Below are 17,371 nucleotides of genomic sequence, written 5' to 3'. Positions count from 1 at the left end.
CATCATCCCGCAACTCTACATTATCATGAAATCAATCCTTCACGCTTGCGCTGATACATTTGCGCCGACAAATTTGATCGACGATCCGGGCTTTGATCGAGCCGTACCGTTCCTGATTTGTCTCGCGCCTTCAGATCCTCCTTCACCCTTCGACAAGAAGCAAAATATTAAGCAATCGTTCCGACGGAGCTAAATTACTACAGGATAAAGAACGAATAGGAAATTTGGATTTCGAAACAAAAAAGAGAGGGGTGCAACACGAGGACTTCCCAGGGGGTCACCAATCCAAGTACTACTCTCGCCCAAACACGCTTAATTTCGAAGTTCTGATGGGATCTGGTGCATTAGTGCTGGTATGATCGCACCCGCCATATTCCTTTCGCTTTATTCTTTTAAACTACCCCGTCCTGCGAAGCAGTGTGGCTTTTCTAGACCGAAATTCATTTTAAGCGTCAATTCAAGCATTTTCCTATTATCCTTTTATTTATTTGCTTTCATAATTTTTTTTGTTATTGATTTGCCCCCTGTTTTTTTCCATCATCCCGCAACTCTACATTATCATGAAATCAATCCTTCACGCTTGCACTGATACATTTGCGCCGACAAATTTGAGCGACGATCCGGGCTTTGATCGAGCCGTACCGTTCCTGATTTGTCTCGCGCCTTCAGATCCTCCTTCACGCTTCGACAAGAAGCAAAATATTAAGCAATCGTTCCGACGGAGCTAAATTACTACAGGATAAAGAACGAATAGAAAATTTGAATTTCGAAACAAAAAAGAGAGGGGTGCAACAAGAGGAATTCCCAGGGGGTCACCCATCCTAGCACTACTCTCGCCCAACCATGCTTAACTTCGGAGTTCTGATGGGATCCGGTGCATTAGTGCTGGTATGATCGCACCCGCCATGTTCCTTTCGCGTTATTCTTTTAAACTACCCCGTCCTGCGAAGCAGTGTGGCTTTTCTAGACCGAAATTCATTTTAAGCGTCAATTCAAGCATTTTCCTATTATCCTTTTATTTATTTGCTTTCATATTTTTTTTTTGTTATTGATTTGCCCCCTGTTTTTTTCCATCATCCCGCAACTCTAAATTATCATGAAATCAATCCTTCACGCTTGCGCTGATACATTTGCGCCGATAAATTTGAGCGACGATCCGGGCTTTGATCGAGCCGTACCGTTCCTGATTTGTCTCGCGCCTTCAGATCCGCCTTCATGCTTCGAGAAGAAGCAAAATATAAAGCAATTGTTCCGAAGGACCTAAATTACTACAGGATAAAGAACGAATAGGAAATTTGGATTTCGAAACAAAAAAGAGAGGGGTGCAACACGAGGACTTCCCAGGGGGTCACCAATCCAAGTACTACTCTCGCCCAAACACGCTTAATTTCGAAGTTCTGATGGGATCTGGTGCATTAGTGCTGGTATGATCGCACCCGCCATATTCCTTTCGCTTTATTCTTTTAAACTACCCCGTCCTGCGAAGCAGTGTGGCTTTTCTAGACCGAAATTCATTTTAAGCGTCAATTCAAGCATTTTCCTATTATCCTTTTATTTATTTGCTTTCATAATTTTTTTTGTTATTGATTTGCCCCCTGTTTTTTTCCATCATCCCGCAACTCTACATTATCATGAAATCAATCCTTCACGCTTGCACTGATACATTTGCGCCGACAAATTTGAGCGACGATCCGGGCTTTGATCGAGCCGTACCGTTCCTGATTTGTCTCGCGCCTTCAGATCCTCCTTCACGCTTCGACAAGAAGCAAAATATTAAGCAATCGTTCCGACGGAGCTAAATTACTACAGGATAAAGAACGAATAGAAAATTTGAATTTCGAAACAAAAAAGAGAGGGGTGCAACAAGAGGAATTCCCAGGGGGTCACCCATCCTAGCACTACTCTCGCCCAAGCATGCTTAACTTCGGAGTTCTGATGGGATCCGGTGCATTAGTGCTGGTATGATCGCACCCGCCATGTTCCTTTCGCTTTATTCTTTTAAACTACCCCGTCCTGCGAAGCAGTGTGGCTTTTCTAGACCGAAATTCATTTTAAGCGTCAATTCAAGCATTTTCCTATTATCCTTTTATTTATTTGCTTTCATATTTTTTTTTGTTATTGATTTGCCCCCTGTTTTTTTCCATCATCCCGCAACTCTAAATTATCATGAAATCAATCCTTCACGCTTGCGCTGATACATTTGCGCCGACAAATTTGAGCGACGATCCGGGCTTTGATCGAACCGTACCGTTCCTGATTTGTCTCGCGCCTTCAGATCCTCCTTCACACTTCGACAAGAAGCAAAATATTAAGCAATCGTTCCGACGGAGCTAAATTACTACTGGATAAAGAACGAATAGGAAATTTGGATTTCGAAACAAAAGAGAGAGGGGTGCAACACGAGGACTTCCCAGGGGGTCAACAATCCAAATACTACTCTCGCCCAAACACGCTTAATTTCGAAGTTCTGATGGGATCCGGTGCATTAGTGCTAGTATGATCGCACCCGCCATATTCCTTTCGCTTTATTCTTTTAAACTACCCCGTCCTGCGAAGCAGTGTGGCTTTTCTAGACCGAAATTCATTTTAAGCATCAATTCAAGCATTTTCCTATTATCCTTTTATTTATTTGCTTTCATATTTTTTTTTTGTTATTGATTTGCCCCCTGTTTTTTTCCATCATCCCGCAACTCTAAATTATCATGAAATCAATCCTTCACGCTTGCGCTGATACATTTGCGCCGACAAATTTGAGCGACGATCCGGGCTTTGATCGAGCCGTACCGTTCCTGATTTGTCTCGCGCCTTCAGATCCTCCTTCACGCTTCGACAAGAAGCAAAATATTAAGCAATCGTTCCGACAGAGCTAAATTACTACAGGATAAAGAACGAATAGGAAATTTGGATTTCGAAACAAAAAAGAGAGGGGTGCAACACGAGGACTTCCCAGGGGGTCACCAATCCAAGTACTACTCTCGCCCAAACTCGCTAAATTTCGAAGTTCTGATGGGATCCGGTGCATTAGTGCTGGTATGATCGCACCCGCCATATTCCTTTCGCTTTATTCTTTTAAACTACCCCGTCCTGCGAAGCAGTGTGGCTTTTCTAGACCGAAATTCATTTTAAGCGTCAATTCAAGCATTTTCCTATTATCCTTTTATTTATTTGCTTTCATAATTTTTTTTGTTATTGATTTGCCCCCTGTTTTTTTCCATCATCCCGCAACTCTACATTATCATGAAATCAATCCTTCACGCTTGCACTGATACATTTGCGCCGACAAATTTGAGCGACGATCCGGGCTTTGATCGAGCCGTACCGTTCCTGATTTGTCTCGCGCCTTCAGATCCTCCTTCACGCTTCGACAAGAAGCAAAATATTAAGCAATCGTTCCGACGGAGCTAAATTACTACAGGATAAAGAACGAATAGAAAATTTGAATTTCGAAACAAAAAAGAGAGGGGTGCAACAAGAGGAATTCCCAGGGGGTCACCCATCCTAGCACTACTCTCGCCCAAGCATGCTTAACTTCGGAGTTCTGATGGGATCCGGTGCATTAGTGCTGGTATGATCGCACCCGCCATGTTCCTTTCGCGTTATTCTTTTAAACTACCCCGTCCTGCGAAGCAGTGTGGCTTTTCTAGACCGAAATTCATTTTAAGCGTCAATTCAAGCATTTTCCTATTATCCTTTTATTTATTTGCTTTCATATTTTTTTTTTGTTATTGATTTGCCCCCTGTTTTTTTCCATCATCCCGCAACTCTAAATTATCATGAAATCAATCCTTCACGCTTGCGCTGATACATTTGCGCCGATAAATTTGAGCGACGATCCGGGCTTTGATCGAGCCGTACCGTTCCTGATTTGTCTCGCGCCTTCAGATCCGCCTTCATGCTTCGAGAAGAAGCAAAATATAAAGCAATTGTTCCGAAGGACCTAAATTACTACAGGATAAAGAACGAATAGGAAATTTGGATTTCGAAACAAAAAAGAGAGGGGTGCAACACGAGGACTTCCCAGGGGGTCACCAATCCAAGTACTACTCTCGCCCAAACACGCTTAATTTCGAAGTTCTGATGGGATCCGGTGCATTAGTGCTGGTATGATCGCACCTGCCATATTCCTTTCGCTTTATTCTTTTAAACTACCCCGTCCTGCGAAGCAGTGTGGCTTTTCTAGACCGAAATTCATTTTAAGCGTCAATTCAAGCATTTTCCTATTATCCTTTTATTTATTTGCTTTCATAATTTTTTTTGTTATTGATTTGCCCCCTGTTTTTTTCCATCATCCCGCAACTCTACATTATCATGAAATCAATCCTTCACGCTTGCGCTGATACATTTGCGCCGACAAATTTGATCGACGATCCGGGCTTTGATCGAGCCGTACCGTTCCTGATTTGTCTCGCGCCTTCAGATCCTCCTTCACCCTTCGACAAGAAGCAAAATATTAAGCAATCGTTCCGACGGAGCTAAATTACTACAGGATAAAGAACGAATAGGAAATTTGGATTTCGAAACAAAAAAGAGAGGGGTGCAACACGAGGACTTCCCAGGGGGTCACCAATCCAAGTACTACTCTCGCCCAAACACGCTTAATTTCGAAGTTCTGATGGGATCTGGTGCATTAGTGCTGGTATGATCGCACCCGCCATATTCCTTTCGCTTTATTCTTTTAAACTACCCCGTCCTGCGAAGCAGTGTGGCTTTTCTAGACCGAAATTCATTTTAAGCGTCAATTCAAGCATTTTCCTATTATCCTTTTATTTATTTGCTTTCATAATTTTTTTTGTTATTGATTTGCCCCCTGTTTTTTTCCATCATCCCGCAACTCTACATTATCATGAAATCAATCCTTCACGCTTGCACTGATACATTTGCGCCGACAAATTTGAGCGACGATCCGGGCTTTGATCGAGCCGTACCGTTCCTGATTTGTCTCGCGCCTTCAGATCCTCCTTCACGCTTCGACAAGAAGCAAAATATTAAGCAATCGTTCCGACGGAGCTAAATTACTACAGGATAAAGAACGAATAGAAAATTTGAATTTCGAAACAAAAAAGAGAGGGGTGCAACAAGAGGAATTCCCAGGGGGTCACCCATCCTAGCACTACTCTCGCCCAAGCATGCTTAACTTCGGAGTTCTGATGGGATCCGGTGCATTAGTGCTGGTATGATCGCACCCGCCATGTTCCTTTCGCGTTATTCTTTTAAACTACCCCGTCCTGCGAAGCAGTGTGGCTTTTCTAGACCGAAATTCATTTTAAGCGTCAATTCAAGCATTTTCCTATTATCCTTTTATTTATTTGCTTTCATATTTTTTTTTGTTATTGATTTGCCCCCTGTTTTTTTCCATCATCCCGCAACTCTAAATTATCATGAAATCAATCCTTCACGCTTGCGCTGATACATTTGCGCCGACAAATTTGAGCGACGATCCGGGCTTTGATCGAACCGTACCGTTCCTGATTTGTCTCGCGCCTTCAGATCCTCCTTCACACTTCGACAAGAAGCAAAATATTAAGCAATCGTTCCGACGGAGCTAAATTACTACTGGATAAAGAACGAATAGGAAATTTGGATTTCGAAACAAAAGAGAGAGGGGTGCAACACGAGGACTTCCCAGGGGGTCAACAATCCAAATACTACTCTCGCCCAAACACGCTTAATTTCGAAGTTCTGATGGGATCCGGTGCATTAGTGCTGGTATGATCGCACCCGCCATATTCCTTTCGCTTTATTCTTTTAAACTACCCCGTCCTGCGAAGCAGTGTGGCTTTTCTAGACCGAAATTCATTTTAAGCGTCAATTCAAGCATTTTCCTATTATCCTTTTATTTATTTGCTTTCATATTTTTTTTTTGTTATTGATTTGCCCCCTGTTTTTTTCCATCATCCCGCAACTCTAAATTATCATGAAATCAATCCTTCACGCTTGCGCTGATACATTTGCGCCGACAAATTTGAGCGACGATCCGGGCTTTGATCGAGCCGTACCGTTCCTGATTTGTCTCGCGCCTTCAGATCCTCCTTCACGCTTCGACAAGAAGCAAAATATTAAGCAATCGTTCCGACAGAGCTAAATTACTACAGGATAAAGAACGAATAGGAAATTTGGATTTCGAAACAAAAAAGAGAGGGGTGCAACACGAGGACTTCCCAGGGGGTCACCAATCCAAGTACTACTCTCGCCCAAACTCGCTTAATTTCGAAGTTCTGATGGGATCCGGTGCATTAGTGCTGGTATGATCGCACCCGCCATATTCCTTTCGCTTTATTCTTTTAAACTACCCCGTCCTGCGAAGCAGTGTGGCTTTTCTAGACCGAAATTCATTTTAAGCGTCAATTCAAGCATTTTCCTATTATCCTTTTATTTATTTGCTTTCATAATTTTTTTTGTTATTGATTTGCCCCCTGTTTTTTTCCATCATCCCGCAACTCTACATTATCATGAAATCAATCCTTCACGCTTGCACTGATACATTTGCGCCGACAAATTTGAGCGACGATCCGGGCTTTGATCGAGCCGTACCGTTCCTGATTTGTCTCGCGCCTTCAGATCCTCCTTCACGCTTCGACAAGAAGCAAAATATTAAGCAATCGTTCCGACGGAGCTAAATTACTACAGGATAAAGAACGAATAGAAAATTTGAATTTCGAAACAAAAAAGAGAGGGGTGTAACAAGAGGAATTCCCAGGGGGTCACCCATCCTAGCACTACTCTCGCCCAAGCATGCTTAACTTCGGAGTTCTGATGGGATCCGGTGCATTAGTGCTGGTATGATCGCACCCGCCATGTTCCTTTCGCTTTATTCTTTTAAACTACCCCGTCCTGCGAAGCAGTGTGGCTTTTCTAGACCGAAATTCATTTTAAGCGTCAATTCAAGCATTTTCCTATTATCCTTTTATTTATTTGCTTTCATATTTTTTTTTTGTTATTGATTTGCCCCCTGTTTTTTTCCATCATCCCGCAACTCTAAATTATCATGAAATCAATCCTTCACGCTTGCGCTGATACATTTGCGCCGACAAATTTGAGCGACGATCCGGGCTTTGATCGAGCCGTACCGTTCCTGATTTGTCTCGCGCCTTCAGATCCTCCTTCACGCTTCGACAAGAAGCAAAATATTAAGCAATCGTTCCGACGGAGCTAAATTACTACAGGATAAAGAACGAATAGAAAATTTGAATTTCGAAACAAAAAAGAGAGGGGTGCAACAAGAGGAATTCCCAGGGGGTCACCCATCCTAGCACTACTCTCGCCCAAGCATGCTTAACTTCGGAGTTCTGATGGGATCCGGTGCATTAGTGCTGGTATGATCGCACCCGCCATGTTCCTTTCGCGTTATTCTTTTAAACTACCCCGTCCTGCGAAGCAGTGTGGCTTTTCTAGACCGAAATTCATTTTAAGCGTCAATTCAAGCATTTTCCTATTATCCTTTTATTTATTTGCTTTCATATTTTTTTTTTGTTATTGATTTGCCCCCTGTTTTTTTCCATCATCCCGCAACTCTAAATTATCATGAAATCAATCCTTCACGCTTGCGCTGATACATTTGCGCCGATAAATTTGAGCGACGATCCGGGCTTTGATCGAGCCGTACCGTTCCTGATTTGTCTCGCGCCTTCAGATCCGCCTTCATGCTTCGAGAAGAAGCAAAATATAAAGCAATTGTTCCGAAGGACCTAAATTACTACAGGATAAAGAACGAATAGGAAATTTGGATTTCGAAACAAAAAAGAGAGGGGTGCAACACGAGGACTTCCCAGGGGGTCACCAATCCAAGTACTACTCTCGCCCAAACACGCTTAATTTCGAAGTTCTGATGGGATCCGGTGCATTAGTGCTGGTATGATCGCACCTGCCATATTCCTTTCGCTTTATTCTTTTAAACTACCCCGTCCTGCGAAGCAGTGTGGCTTTTCTAGACCGAAATTCATTTTAAGCGTCAATTCAAGCATTTTCCTATTATCCTTTTATTTATTTGCTTTCATAATTTTTTTTGTTATTGATTTGCCCCCTGTTTTTTTCCATCATCCCGCAACTCTACATTATCATGAAATCAATCCTTCACGCTTGCGCTGATACATTTGCGCCGACAAATTTGATCGACGATCCGGGCTTTGATCGAGCCGTACCGTTCCTGATTTGTCTCGCGCCTTCAGATCCTCCTTCACCCTTCGACAAGAAGCAAAATGTTAAGCAATCGTTCCGACGGAGCTAAATTACTACAGGATAAAGAACGAATAGGAAATTTGGATTTCGAAACAAAAAAGAGAGGGGTGCAACACGAGGACTTCCCAGGGGGTCACCAATCCAAGTACTACTCTCGCCCAAACACGCTTAATTTCGAAGTTCTGATGGGATCTGGTGCATTAGTGCTGGTATGATCGCACCCGCCATATTCCTTTCGCTTTATTCTTTTAAACTACCCCGTCCTGCGAAGCAGTGTGGCTTTTCTAGACCGAAATTCATTTTAAGCGTCAATTCAAGCATTTTCCTATTATCCTTTTATTTATTTGCTTTCATAATTTTTTTTGTTATTGATTTGCCCCCTGTTTTTTTCCATCATCCCGCAACTCTACATTATCATGAAATCAATCCTTCACGCTTGCACTGATACATTTGCGCCGACAAATTTGAGCGACGATCCGGGCTTTGATCGAGCCGTACCGTTCCTGATTTGTCTCGCGCCTTCAGATCCTCCTTCACGCTTCGACAAGAAGCAAAATATTAAGCAATCGTTCCGACGGAGCTAAATTACTACAGGATAAAGAACGAATAGAAAATTTGAATTTCGAAACAAAAAAGAGAGGGGTGCAACAAGAGGAATTCCCAGGGGGTCACCCATCCTAGCACTACTCTCGCCCAAGCATGCTTAACTTCGGAGTTCTGATGGGATCCGGTGCATTAGTGCTGGTATGATCGCACCCGCCATGTTCCTTTCGCGTTATTCTTTTAAACTACCCCGTCCTGCGAAGCAGTGTGGCTTTTCTAGACCGAAATTCATTTTAAGCGTCAATTCAAGCATTTTCCTATTATCCTTTTATTTATTTGCTTTCATATTTTTTTTTGTTATTGATTTGCCCCCTGTTTTTTTCCATCATCCCGCAACTCTAAATTATCATGAAATCAATCCTTCACGCTTGCGCTGATACATTTGCGCCGACAAATTTGAGCGACGATCCGGGCTTTGATCGAACCGTACCGTTCCTGATTTGTCTCGCGCCTTCAGATCCTCCTTCACACTTCGACAAGAAGCAAAATATTAAGCAATCGTTCCGACGGAGCTAAATTACTACTGGATAAAGAACGAATAGGAAATTTGGATTTCGAAACAAAAGAGAGAGGGGTGCAACACGAGGACTTCCCAGGGGGTCAACAATCCAAATACTACTCTCGCCCAAACACGCTTAATTTCGAAGTTCTGATGGGATCCGGTGCATTAGTGCTGGTATGATCGCACCCGCCATATTCCTTTCGCTTTATTCTTTTAAACTACCCCGTCCTGCGAAGCAGTGTGGCTTTTCTAGACCGAAATTCATTTTAAGCGTCAATTCAAGCATTTTCCTATTATCCTTTTATTTATTTGCTTTCATATTTTTTTTTTGTTATTGATTTGCCCCCTGTTTTTTTCCATCATCCCGCAACTCTAAATTATCATGAAATCAATCCTTCACGCTTGCGCTGATACATTTGCGCCGACAAATTTGAGCGACGATCCGGGCTTTGATCGAGCCGTACCGTTCCTGATTTGTCTCGCGCCTTCAGATCCTCCTTCACGCTTCGACAAGAAGCAAAATATTAAGCAATCGTTCCGACAGAGCTAAATTACTACAGGATAAAGAACGAATAGGAAATTTGGATTTCGAAACAAAAAAGAGAGGGGTGCAACACGAGGACTTCCCAGGGGGTCACCAATCCAAGTACTACTCTCGCCCAAACTCGCTTAATTTCGAAGTTCTGATGGGATCCGGTGCATTAGTGCTGGTATGATCGCACCCGCCATATTCCTTTCGCTTTATTCTTTTAAACTACCCCGTCCTGCGAAGCAGTGTGGCTTTTCTAGACCGAAATTCATTTTAAGCGTCAATTCAAGCATTTTCCTATTATCCTTTTATTTATTTGCTTTCATAATTTTTTTTGTTATTGATTTGCCCCCTGTTTTTTTCCATCATCCCGCAACTCTACATTATCATGAAATCAATCCTTCACGCTTGCACTGATACATTTGCGCCGACAAATTTGAGCGACGATCCGGGCTTTGATCGAGCCGTACCGTTCCTGATTTGTCTCGCGCCTTCAGATCCTCCTTCACGCTTCGACAAGAAGCAAAATATTAAGCAATCGTTCCGACGGAGCTAAATTACTACAGGATAAAGAACGAATAGAAAATTTGAATTTCGAAACAAAAAAGAGAGGGGTGTAACAAGAGGAATTCCCAGGGGGTCACCCATCCTAGCACTACTCTCGCCCAAGCATGCTTAACTTCGGAGTTCTGATGGGATCCGGTGCATTAGTGCTGGTATGATCGCACCCGCCATGTTCCTTTCGCTTTATTCTTTTAAACTACCCCGTCCTGCGAAGCAGTGTGGCTTTTCTAGACCGAAATTCATTTTAAGCGTCAATTCAAGCATTTTCCTATTATCCTTTTATTTATTTGCTTTCATATTTTTTTTTTGTTATTGATTTGCCCCCTGTTTTTTTCCATCATCCCGCAACTCTAAATTATCATGAAATCAATCCTTCACGCTTGCGCTGATACATTTGCGCCGATAAATTTGAGCGACGATCCGGGCTTTGATCGAGCCGTACCGTTCCTGATTTGTCTCGCGCCTTCAGATCCGCCTTCATGCCTCGAGAAGAAGCAAAATATAAAGCAATTGTTCCGAAGGACCTAAATTACTACAGGATAAAGAACGAATAGGAAATTTGGATTTCGAAACAAAAAAGAGAGGGGTGCAACACGAGGACTTCCCAGGGGGTCAACAATCCAAGTACTACTCTCGCCCAAACACGCTTAATTTCGAAGTTCTGATGGGATCCGGTGCATTAGTGCTGGTATGATCGCACCCGCCATATTCCTTTCGCTTTATTCTTTTAAACTACCCCGTCCTGCGAAGCAGTGTGGCTTTTCTAGACCGAAATTCATTTTAAGCGTCAATTCAAGCATTTTCCTATTATCCTTTTATTTATTTGCTTTCATAATTTTTTTTGTTATTGATTTGCCCCCTGTTTTTTTCCATCATCCCGCAACTCTACATTATCATGAAATCAATCCTTCACGCTTGCGCTGATACATTTGCGCCGACAAATTTGAGCGACGATCCGGGCTTTGATCGAGCCGTACCGTTCCTGATTTGTCTCGCGCCTTCAGATCCTCCTTCACGCTTCGACAAGAAGCAAAATATTAAGCAATCGTTCCGACAGAGCTAAATTACTACAGGATAAAGAACGAATAGGAAATTTGGATTTCGAAACAAAAAAGAGAGGGGTGCAACACGAGGACTTCCCAGGGGGTCACCAATCCAAGTACTACTCTCGCCCAAACTCGCTTAATTTCGAAGTTCTGATGGGATCCGGTGCATTAGTGCTGGTATGATCGCACCCGCCATATTCCTTTCGCTTTATTCTTTTAAACTACCCCGTCCTGCGAAGCAGTGTGGCTTTTCTAGACCGAAATTCATTTTAAGCGTCAATTCAAGCATTTTCCTATTATCCTTTTATTTATTTGCTTTCATAATTTTTTTTGTTATTGATTTGCCCCCTGTTTTTTTCCATCATCCCGCAACTCTACATTATCATGAAATCAATCCTTCACGCTTGCACTGATACATTTGCGCCGACAAATTTGAGCGACGATCCGGGCTTTGATCGAGCCGTACCGTTCCTGATTTGTCTCGCGCCTTCAGATCCTCCTTCACGCTTCGACAAGAAGCAAAATATTAAGCAATCGTTCCGACGGAGCTAAATTACTACAGGATAAAGAACGAATAGAAAATTTGAATTTCGAAACAAAAAAGAGAGGGGTGCAACAAGAGGAATTCCCAGGGGGTCACCCATCCTAGCACTACTCTCGCCCAAGCATGCTTAACTTCGGAGTTCTGATGGGATCCGGTGCATTAGTGCTGGTATGATCGCACCCGCCATGTTCCTTTCGCGTTATTCTTTTAAACTACCCCGTCCTGCGAAGCAGTGTGGCTTTTCTAGACCGAAATTCATTTTAAGCGTCAATTCAAACATTTTCCTATTATCCTTTTATTTATTTGCTTTCATATTTTTTTTTTGTTATTGATTTGCCCCCTGTTTTTTTCCATCATCCCGCAACTCTAAATTATCATGAAATCAATCCTTCACGCTTGCGCTGATACATTTGCGCCGATAAATTTGAGCGACGATCCGGGCTTTGATCGAGCCGTACCGTTCCTGATTTGTCTCGCGCCTTCAGATCCGCCTTCATGCTTCGAGAAGAAGAAAAATATAAAGCAATTGTTCCGAAGGACCTAAATTACTACAGGATAAAGAACGAATAGGAAATTTGGATTTCGAAACAAAAAAGAGAGGGGTGCAACACGAGGACTTCCCAGGGGGTCACCAATCCAAGTACTACTCTCGCCCAAACACGCTTAATTTCGAAGTTCTGATGGGATCCGGTGCATTAGTGCTGGTATGATCGCACCTGCCATATTCCTTTCGCTTTATTCTTTTAAACTACCCCGTCCTGCGAAGCAGTGTGGCTTTTCTAGACCGAAATTCATTTTAAGCGTCAATTCAAGCATTTTCCTATTATCCTTTTATTTATTTGCTTTCATAATTTTTTTTGTTATTGATTTGCCCCCTGTTTTTTTCCATCATCCCGCAACTCTACATTATCATGAAATCAATCCTTCACGCTTGCGCTGATACATTTGCGCCGACAAATTTGATCGACGATCCGGGCTTTGATCGAGCCGTACCGTTCCTGATTTGTCTCGCGCCTTCAGATCCTCCTTCACCCTTCGACAAGAAGCAAAATATTAAGCAATCGTTCCGACGGAGCTAAATTACTACAGGATAAAGAACGAATAGGAAATTTGGATTTCGAAACAAAAAAGAGAGGGGTGCAACACGAGGACTTCCCAGGGGGTCACCAATCCAAGTACTACTCTCGCCCAAACACGCTTAATTTCGAAGTTCTGATGGGATCTGGTGCATTAGTGCTGGTATGATCGCACCCGCCATATTCCTTTCGCTTTATTCTTTTAAACTACCCCGTCCTGCGAAGCAGTGTGGCTTTTCTAGACCGAAATTCATTTTAAGCGTCAATTCAAGCATTTTCCTATTATCCTTTTATTTATTTGCTTTCATAATTTTTTTTGTTATTGATTTGCCCCCTGTTTTTTTCCATCATCCCGCAACTCTACATTATCATGAAATCAATCCTTCACGCTTGCACTGATACATTTGCGCCGACAAATTTGAGCGACGATCCGGGCTTTGATCGAGCCGTACCGTTCCTGATTTGTCTCGCGCCTTCAGATCCTCCTTCACGCTTCGACAAGAAGCAAAATATTAAGCAATCGTTCCGACGGAGCTAAATTACTACAGGATAAAGAACGAATAGAAAATTTGAATTTCGAAACAAAAAAGAGAGGGGTGCAACAAGAGGAATTCCCAGGGGGTCACCCATCCTAGCACTACTCTCGCCCAAGCATGCTTAACTTCGGAGTTCTGATGGGATCCGGTGCATTAGTGCTGGTATGATCGCACCCGCCATGTTCCTTTCGCGTTATTCTTTTAAACTACCCCGTCCTGCGAAGCAGTGTGGCTTTTCTAGACCGAAATTCATTTTAAGCGTCAATTCAAACATTTTCCTATTATCCTTTTATTTATTTGCTTTCATATTTTTTTTTTGTTATTGATTTGCCCCCTGTTTTTTTCCATCATCCCGCAACTCTAAATTATCATGAAATCAATCCTTCACGCTTGCGCTGATACATTTGCGCCGATAAATTTGAGCGACGATCCGGGCTTTGATCGAGCCGTACCGTTCCTGATTTGTCTCGCGCCTTCAGATCCGCCTTCATGCTTCGAGAAGAAGCAAAATATAAAGCAATTGTTCCGAAGGACCTAAATTACTACAGGATAAAGAACGAATAGGAAATTTGGATTTCGAAACAAAAAAGAGAGGGGTGCAACACGAGGACTTCCCAGGGGGTCACCAATCCAAGTACTACTCTCGCCCAAACACGCTTAATTTCGAAGTTCTGATGGGATCCGGTGCATTAGTGCTGGTATGATCGCACCCGCCATATTCCTTTCGCTTTATTCTTTTAAACTACCCCGTCCTGCGAAGCAGTGTGGCTTTTCTAGACCGAAATTCATTTTAAGCGTCAATTCAAGCATTTTCCTATTATCCTTTTATTTATTTGCTTTCATAATTTTTTTTGTTATTGATTTGCCCCCTGTTTTTTTCCATCATCCCGCAACTCTACATTATCATGAAATCAATCCTTCACGCTTGCGCTGATGCATTTGCGCCGACAAATTTGATCGACGATCCGGGCTTTGATCGAGCCGTACCGTTCCTGATTTGTCTCGCGCCTTCAGATCCTCCTTCACCCTTCGACAAGAAGCAAAATATTAAGCAATCGTTCCGACGGAGCTAAATTACTACAGGATAAAGAACGAATAGGAAATTTGGATTTCGAAACAAAAAAGAGAGGGGTGCAACACGAGGACTTCCCAGGGGGTCACCAATCCAAGTACTACTCTCGCCCAAACACGCTTAATTTCGAAGTTCTGATGGGATCTGGTGCATTAGTGCTGGTATGATCGCACCCGCCATATTCCTTTCGCTTTATTCTTTTAAACTACCCCGTCCTGCGAAGCAGTGTGGCTTTTCTAGACCGAAATTCATTTTAAGCGTCAATTCAAGCATTTTCCTATTATCCTTTTATTTATTTGCTTTCATAATTTTTTTTGTTATTGATTTGCCCCCTGTTTTTTTCCATCATCCCGCAACTCTACATTATCATGAAATCAATCCTTCACGCTTGCACTGATACATTTGCGCCGACAAATTTGAGCGACGATCCGGGCTTTGATCGAGCCGTACCGTTCCTGATTTGTCTCGCGCCTTCAGATCCTCCTTCACGCTTCGACAAGAAGCAAAATATTAAGCAATCGTTCCGACGGAGCTAAATTACTACAGGATAAAGAACGAATAGAAAATTTGAATTTCGAAACAAAAAAGAGAGGGGTGCAACAAGAGGAATTCCCAGGGGGTCACCCATCCTAGCACTACTCTCGCCCAAGCATGCTTAACTTCGGAGTTCTGATGGGATCCGGTGCATTAGTGCTGGTATGATCGCACCCGCCATGTTCCTTTCGCGTTATTCTTTTAAACTACCCCGTCCTGCGAAGCAGTGTGGCTTTTCTAGACCGAAATTCATTTTAAGCGTCAATTCAAGCATTTTCCTATTATCCTTTTATTTATTTGCTTTCATATTTTTTTTTGTTATTGATTTGCCCCCTGTTTTTTTCCATCATCCCGCAACTCTAAATTATCATGAAATCAATCCTTCACGCTTGCGCTGATACATTTGCGCCGACAAATTTGAGCGACGATCCGGGCTTTGATCGAACCGTACCGTTCCTGATTTGTCTCGCGCCTTCAGATCCTCCTTCACACTTCGACAAGAAGCAAAATATTAAGCAATCGTTCCGACGGAGCTAAATTACTACTGGATAAAGAACGAATAGGAAATTTGGATTTCGAAACAAAAGAGAGAGGGGTGCAACACGAGGACTTCCCAGGGGGTCAACAATCCAAATACTACTCTCGCCCAAACACGCTTAATTTCGAAGTTCTGATGGGATCCGGTGCATTAGTGCTGGTATGATCGCACCCGCCATATTCCTTTCGCTTTATTCTTTTAAACTACCCCGTCCTGCGAAGCAGTGTGGCTTTTCTAGACCGAAATTCATTTTAAGCGTCAATTCAAGCATTTTCCTATTATCCTTTTATTTATTTGCTTTCATATTTTTTTTTTGTTATTGATTTGCCCCCTGTTTTTTTCCATCATCCCGCAACTCTAAATTATCATGAAATCAATCCTTCACGCTTGCGCTGATACATTTGCGCCGACAAATTTGAGCGACGATCCGGGCTTTGATCGAGCCGTACCGTTCCTGATTTGTCTCGCGCCTTCAGATCCTCCTTCACGCTTCGACAAGAAGCAAAATATTAAGCAATCGTTCCGACAGAGCTAAATTACTACAGGATAAAGAACGAATAGGAAATTTGGATTTCGAAACAAAAAAGAGAGGGGTGCAACACGAGGACTTCCCAGGGGGTCACCAATCCAAGTACTACTCTCGCCCAAACTCGCTAAATTTCGAAGTTCTGATGGGATCCGGTGCATTAGTGCTGGTATGATCGCACCCGCCATATTCCTTTCGCTTTATTCTTTTAAACTACCCCGTCCTGCGAAGCAGTGTGGCTTTTCTAGACCGAAATTCATTTTAAGCGTCAATTCAAGCATTTTCCTATTATCCTTTTATTTATTTGCTTTCATAATTTTTTTTGTTATTGATTTGCCCCCTGTTTTTTTCCATCATCCCGCAACTCTACATTATCATGAAATCAATCCTTCACGCTTGCACTGATACATTTGCGCCGACAAATTTGAGCGACGATCCGGGCTTTGATCGAGCCGTACCGTTCCTGATTTGTCTCGCGCCTTCAGATCCTCCTTCACGCTTCGACAAGAAGCAAAATATTAAGCAATCGTTCCGACGGAGCTAAATTACTACAGGATAAAGAACGAATAGAAAATTTGAATTTCGAAACAAAAAAGAGAGGGGTGCAACAAGAGGAATTCCCAGGGGGTCACCCATCCTAGCACTACTCTCGCCCAAGCATGCTTAACTTCGGAGTTCTGATGGGATCCGGTGCATTAGTGCTGGTATGATCGCACCCGCCATGTTCCTTTCGCGTTATTCTTTTAAACTACCCCGTCCTGCGAAGCAGTGTGGCTTTTCTAGACCGAAATTCATTTTAAGCGTCAATTCAAGCATTTTCCTATTATCCTTTTATTTATTTGCTTTCATATTTTTTTTTTGTTATTGATTTGCCCCCTGTTTTTTTCCATCATCCCGCAACTCTAAATTATCATGAAATGAATCCTTCACGCTTGCGCTGATACATTTGCGCCGATAAATTTGAGCGACGATCCGGGCTTTGATCGAGCCGTACCGTTCCTGATTTGTCTCGCGCCTTCAGATCCGCCTTCATGCTTCGAGAAGAAGCAAAATATAAAGCAATTGTTCCGAAGGACCTAAATTACTACAGGATAAAGAACGAATAGGAAATTTGGATTTCGAAACA

The 17,371-nt window shown here is 42.6% G+C and overlaps 32 non-coding genes across 32 annotated transcripts; all 32 read right to left on the bottom strand.

The window, feature by feature from the left end:
* Positions 1-248: 248 nt before the first annotated feature.
* LOC140024025 (5S ribosomal RNA) lies at positions 249-367 on the bottom strand. Its single transcript, XR_011827994.1, has one exon. It is a non-coding gene; the product is annotated as a 5S ribosomal RNA (ribosomal RNA).
* A 416-nt stretch (positions 368-783) lies between these two features.
* On the bottom strand, positions 784-902 carry LOC140024040 (5S ribosomal RNA). The gene has a single exon (XR_011828011.1). It is a non-coding gene; the product is annotated as a 5S ribosomal RNA (ribosomal RNA).
* Positions 903-1,319: 417 nt separating this feature from the next.
* Positions 1,320-1,438, bottom strand: LOC140024024 (5S ribosomal RNA). Its single transcript, XR_011827992.1, has one exon. It is a non-coding gene; the product is annotated as a 5S ribosomal RNA (ribosomal RNA).
* A 416-nt stretch (positions 1,439-1,854) lies between these two features.
* LOC140032503 (5S ribosomal RNA) lies at positions 1,855-1,973 on the bottom strand. Its single transcript, XR_011836429.1, has one exon. It is a non-coding gene; the product is annotated as a 5S ribosomal RNA (ribosomal RNA).
* Positions 1,974-2,389: 416 nt separating this feature from the next.
* Positions 2,390-2,508, bottom strand: LOC140025025 (5S ribosomal RNA). The gene has a single exon (XR_011829002.1). It is a non-coding gene; the product is annotated as a 5S ribosomal RNA (ribosomal RNA).
* Positions 2,509-2,925: 417 nt separating this feature from the next.
* On the bottom strand, positions 2,926-3,044 carry LOC140025035 (5S ribosomal RNA). The gene has a single exon (XR_011829012.1). It is a non-coding gene; the product is annotated as a 5S ribosomal RNA (ribosomal RNA).
* Positions 3,045-3,460: 416 nt separating this feature from the next.
* On the bottom strand, positions 3,461-3,579 carry LOC140032502 (5S ribosomal RNA). Its single transcript, XR_011836428.1, has one exon. It is a non-coding gene; the product is annotated as a 5S ribosomal RNA (ribosomal RNA).
* Positions 3,580-3,996: 417 nt separating this feature from the next.
* On the bottom strand, positions 3,997-4,115 carry LOC140023956 (5S ribosomal RNA). Its single transcript, XR_011827922.1, has one exon. It is a non-coding gene; the product is annotated as a 5S ribosomal RNA (ribosomal RNA).
* Positions 4,116-4,531: 416 nt separating this feature from the next.
* LOC140024023 (5S ribosomal RNA) lies at positions 4,532-4,650 on the bottom strand. The gene has a single exon (XR_011827991.1). It is a non-coding gene; the product is annotated as a 5S ribosomal RNA (ribosomal RNA).
* Positions 4,651-5,066: 416 nt separating this feature from the next.
* LOC140032501 (5S ribosomal RNA) lies at positions 5,067-5,185 on the bottom strand. Its single transcript, XR_011836427.1, has one exon. It is a non-coding gene; the product is annotated as a 5S ribosomal RNA (ribosomal RNA).
* A 416-nt stretch (positions 5,186-5,601) lies between these two features.
* LOC140024740 (5S ribosomal RNA) lies at positions 5,602-5,720 on the bottom strand. Its single transcript, XR_011828716.1, has one exon. It is a non-coding gene; the product is annotated as a 5S ribosomal RNA (ribosomal RNA).
* Positions 5,721-6,137: 417 nt separating this feature from the next.
* LOC140024288 (5S ribosomal RNA) lies at positions 6,138-6,256 on the bottom strand. The gene has a single exon (XR_011828261.1). It is a non-coding gene; the product is annotated as a 5S ribosomal RNA (ribosomal RNA).
* Positions 6,257-6,672: 416 nt separating this feature from the next.
* Positions 6,673-6,791, bottom strand: LOC140023371 (5S ribosomal RNA). The gene has a single exon (XR_011827340.1). It is a non-coding gene; the product is annotated as a 5S ribosomal RNA (ribosomal RNA).
* Positions 6,792-7,208: 417 nt separating this feature from the next.
* LOC140032499 (5S ribosomal RNA) lies at positions 7,209-7,327 on the bottom strand. Its single transcript, XR_011836425.1, has one exon. It is a non-coding gene; the product is annotated as a 5S ribosomal RNA (ribosomal RNA).
* Positions 7,328-7,744: 417 nt separating this feature from the next.
* LOC140023955 (5S ribosomal RNA) lies at positions 7,745-7,863 on the bottom strand. The gene has a single exon (XR_011827921.1). It is a non-coding gene; the product is annotated as a 5S ribosomal RNA (ribosomal RNA).
* Positions 7,864-8,279: 416 nt separating this feature from the next.
* On the bottom strand, positions 8,280-8,398 carry LOC140024022 (5S ribosomal RNA). The gene has a single exon (XR_011827990.1). It is a non-coding gene; the product is annotated as a 5S ribosomal RNA (ribosomal RNA).
* A 416-nt stretch (positions 8,399-8,814) lies between these two features.
* Positions 8,815-8,933, bottom strand: LOC140032498 (5S ribosomal RNA). The gene has a single exon (XR_011836424.1). It is a non-coding gene; the product is annotated as a 5S ribosomal RNA (ribosomal RNA).
* A 416-nt stretch (positions 8,934-9,349) lies between these two features.
* On the bottom strand, positions 9,350-9,468 carry LOC140024739 (5S ribosomal RNA). The gene has a single exon (XR_011828715.1). It is a non-coding gene; the product is annotated as a 5S ribosomal RNA (ribosomal RNA).
* A 417-nt stretch (positions 9,469-9,885) lies between these two features.
* Positions 9,886-10,004, bottom strand: LOC140024287 (5S ribosomal RNA). The gene has a single exon (XR_011828260.1). It is a non-coding gene; the product is annotated as a 5S ribosomal RNA (ribosomal RNA).
* Positions 10,005-10,420: 416 nt separating this feature from the next.
* On the bottom strand, positions 10,421-10,539 carry LOC140023370 (5S ribosomal RNA). Its single transcript, XR_011827339.1, has one exon. It is a non-coding gene; the product is annotated as a 5S ribosomal RNA (ribosomal RNA).
* Positions 10,540-10,956: 417 nt separating this feature from the next.
* Positions 10,957-11,075, bottom strand: LOC140024002 (5S ribosomal RNA). The gene has a single exon (XR_011827969.1). It is a non-coding gene; the product is annotated as a 5S ribosomal RNA (ribosomal RNA).
* Positions 11,076-11,491: 416 nt separating this feature from the next.
* On the bottom strand, positions 11,492-11,610 carry LOC140024286 (5S ribosomal RNA). Its single transcript, XR_011828259.1, has one exon. It is a non-coding gene; the product is annotated as a 5S ribosomal RNA (ribosomal RNA).
* A 416-nt stretch (positions 11,611-12,026) lies between these two features.
* LOC140032497 (5S ribosomal RNA) lies at positions 12,027-12,145 on the bottom strand. The gene has a single exon (XR_011836423.1). It is a non-coding gene; the product is annotated as a 5S ribosomal RNA (ribosomal RNA).
* A 417-nt stretch (positions 12,146-12,562) lies between these two features.
* Positions 12,563-12,681, bottom strand: LOC140023954 (5S ribosomal RNA). Its single transcript, XR_011827920.1, has one exon. It is a non-coding gene; the product is annotated as a 5S ribosomal RNA (ribosomal RNA).
* Positions 12,682-13,097: 416 nt separating this feature from the next.
* Positions 13,098-13,216, bottom strand: LOC140024021 (5S ribosomal RNA). The gene has a single exon (XR_011827989.1). It is a non-coding gene; the product is annotated as a 5S ribosomal RNA (ribosomal RNA).
* Positions 13,217-13,632: 416 nt separating this feature from the next.
* LOC140032496 (5S ribosomal RNA) lies at positions 13,633-13,751 on the bottom strand. Its single transcript, XR_011836422.1, has one exon. It is a non-coding gene; the product is annotated as a 5S ribosomal RNA (ribosomal RNA).
* A 417-nt stretch (positions 13,752-14,168) lies between these two features.
* On the bottom strand, positions 14,169-14,287 carry LOC140022675 (5S ribosomal RNA). The gene has a single exon (XR_011826655.1). It is a non-coding gene; the product is annotated as a 5S ribosomal RNA (ribosomal RNA).
* Positions 14,288-14,703: 416 nt separating this feature from the next.
* LOC140024020 (5S ribosomal RNA) lies at positions 14,704-14,822 on the bottom strand. The gene has a single exon (XR_011827988.1). It is a non-coding gene; the product is annotated as a 5S ribosomal RNA (ribosomal RNA).
* A 416-nt stretch (positions 14,823-15,238) lies between these two features.
* On the bottom strand, positions 15,239-15,357 carry LOC140032495 (5S ribosomal RNA). The gene has a single exon (XR_011836421.1). It is a non-coding gene; the product is annotated as a 5S ribosomal RNA (ribosomal RNA).
* Positions 15,358-15,773: 416 nt separating this feature from the next.
* On the bottom strand, positions 15,774-15,892 carry LOC140024737 (5S ribosomal RNA). Its single transcript, XR_011828713.1, has one exon. It is a non-coding gene; the product is annotated as a 5S ribosomal RNA (ribosomal RNA).
* Positions 15,893-16,309: 417 nt separating this feature from the next.
* Positions 16,310-16,428, bottom strand: LOC140025034 (5S ribosomal RNA). The gene has a single exon (XR_011829011.1). It is a non-coding gene; the product is annotated as a 5S ribosomal RNA (ribosomal RNA).
* Positions 16,429-16,844: 416 nt separating this feature from the next.
* On the bottom strand, positions 16,845-16,963 carry LOC140032493 (5S ribosomal RNA). The gene has a single exon (XR_011836419.1). It is a non-coding gene; the product is annotated as a 5S ribosomal RNA (ribosomal RNA).
* Between the last annotated feature and the right edge of the window lie 408 nt (positions 16,964-17,371).

The sequence above is a fragment of the Coffea arabica genome, chromosome 11e, assembly GCF_036785885.1.
Source record: "Coffea arabica cultivar ET-39 chromosome 11e, Coffea Arabica ET-39 HiFi, whole genome shotgun sequence".
Lineage (NCBI taxonomy): Eukaryota > Viridiplantae > Streptophyta > Magnoliopsida > Gentianales > Rubiaceae > Coffea > Coffea arabica.
This window is presented reverse-complemented; position numbering and strand designations above follow the sequence as displayed.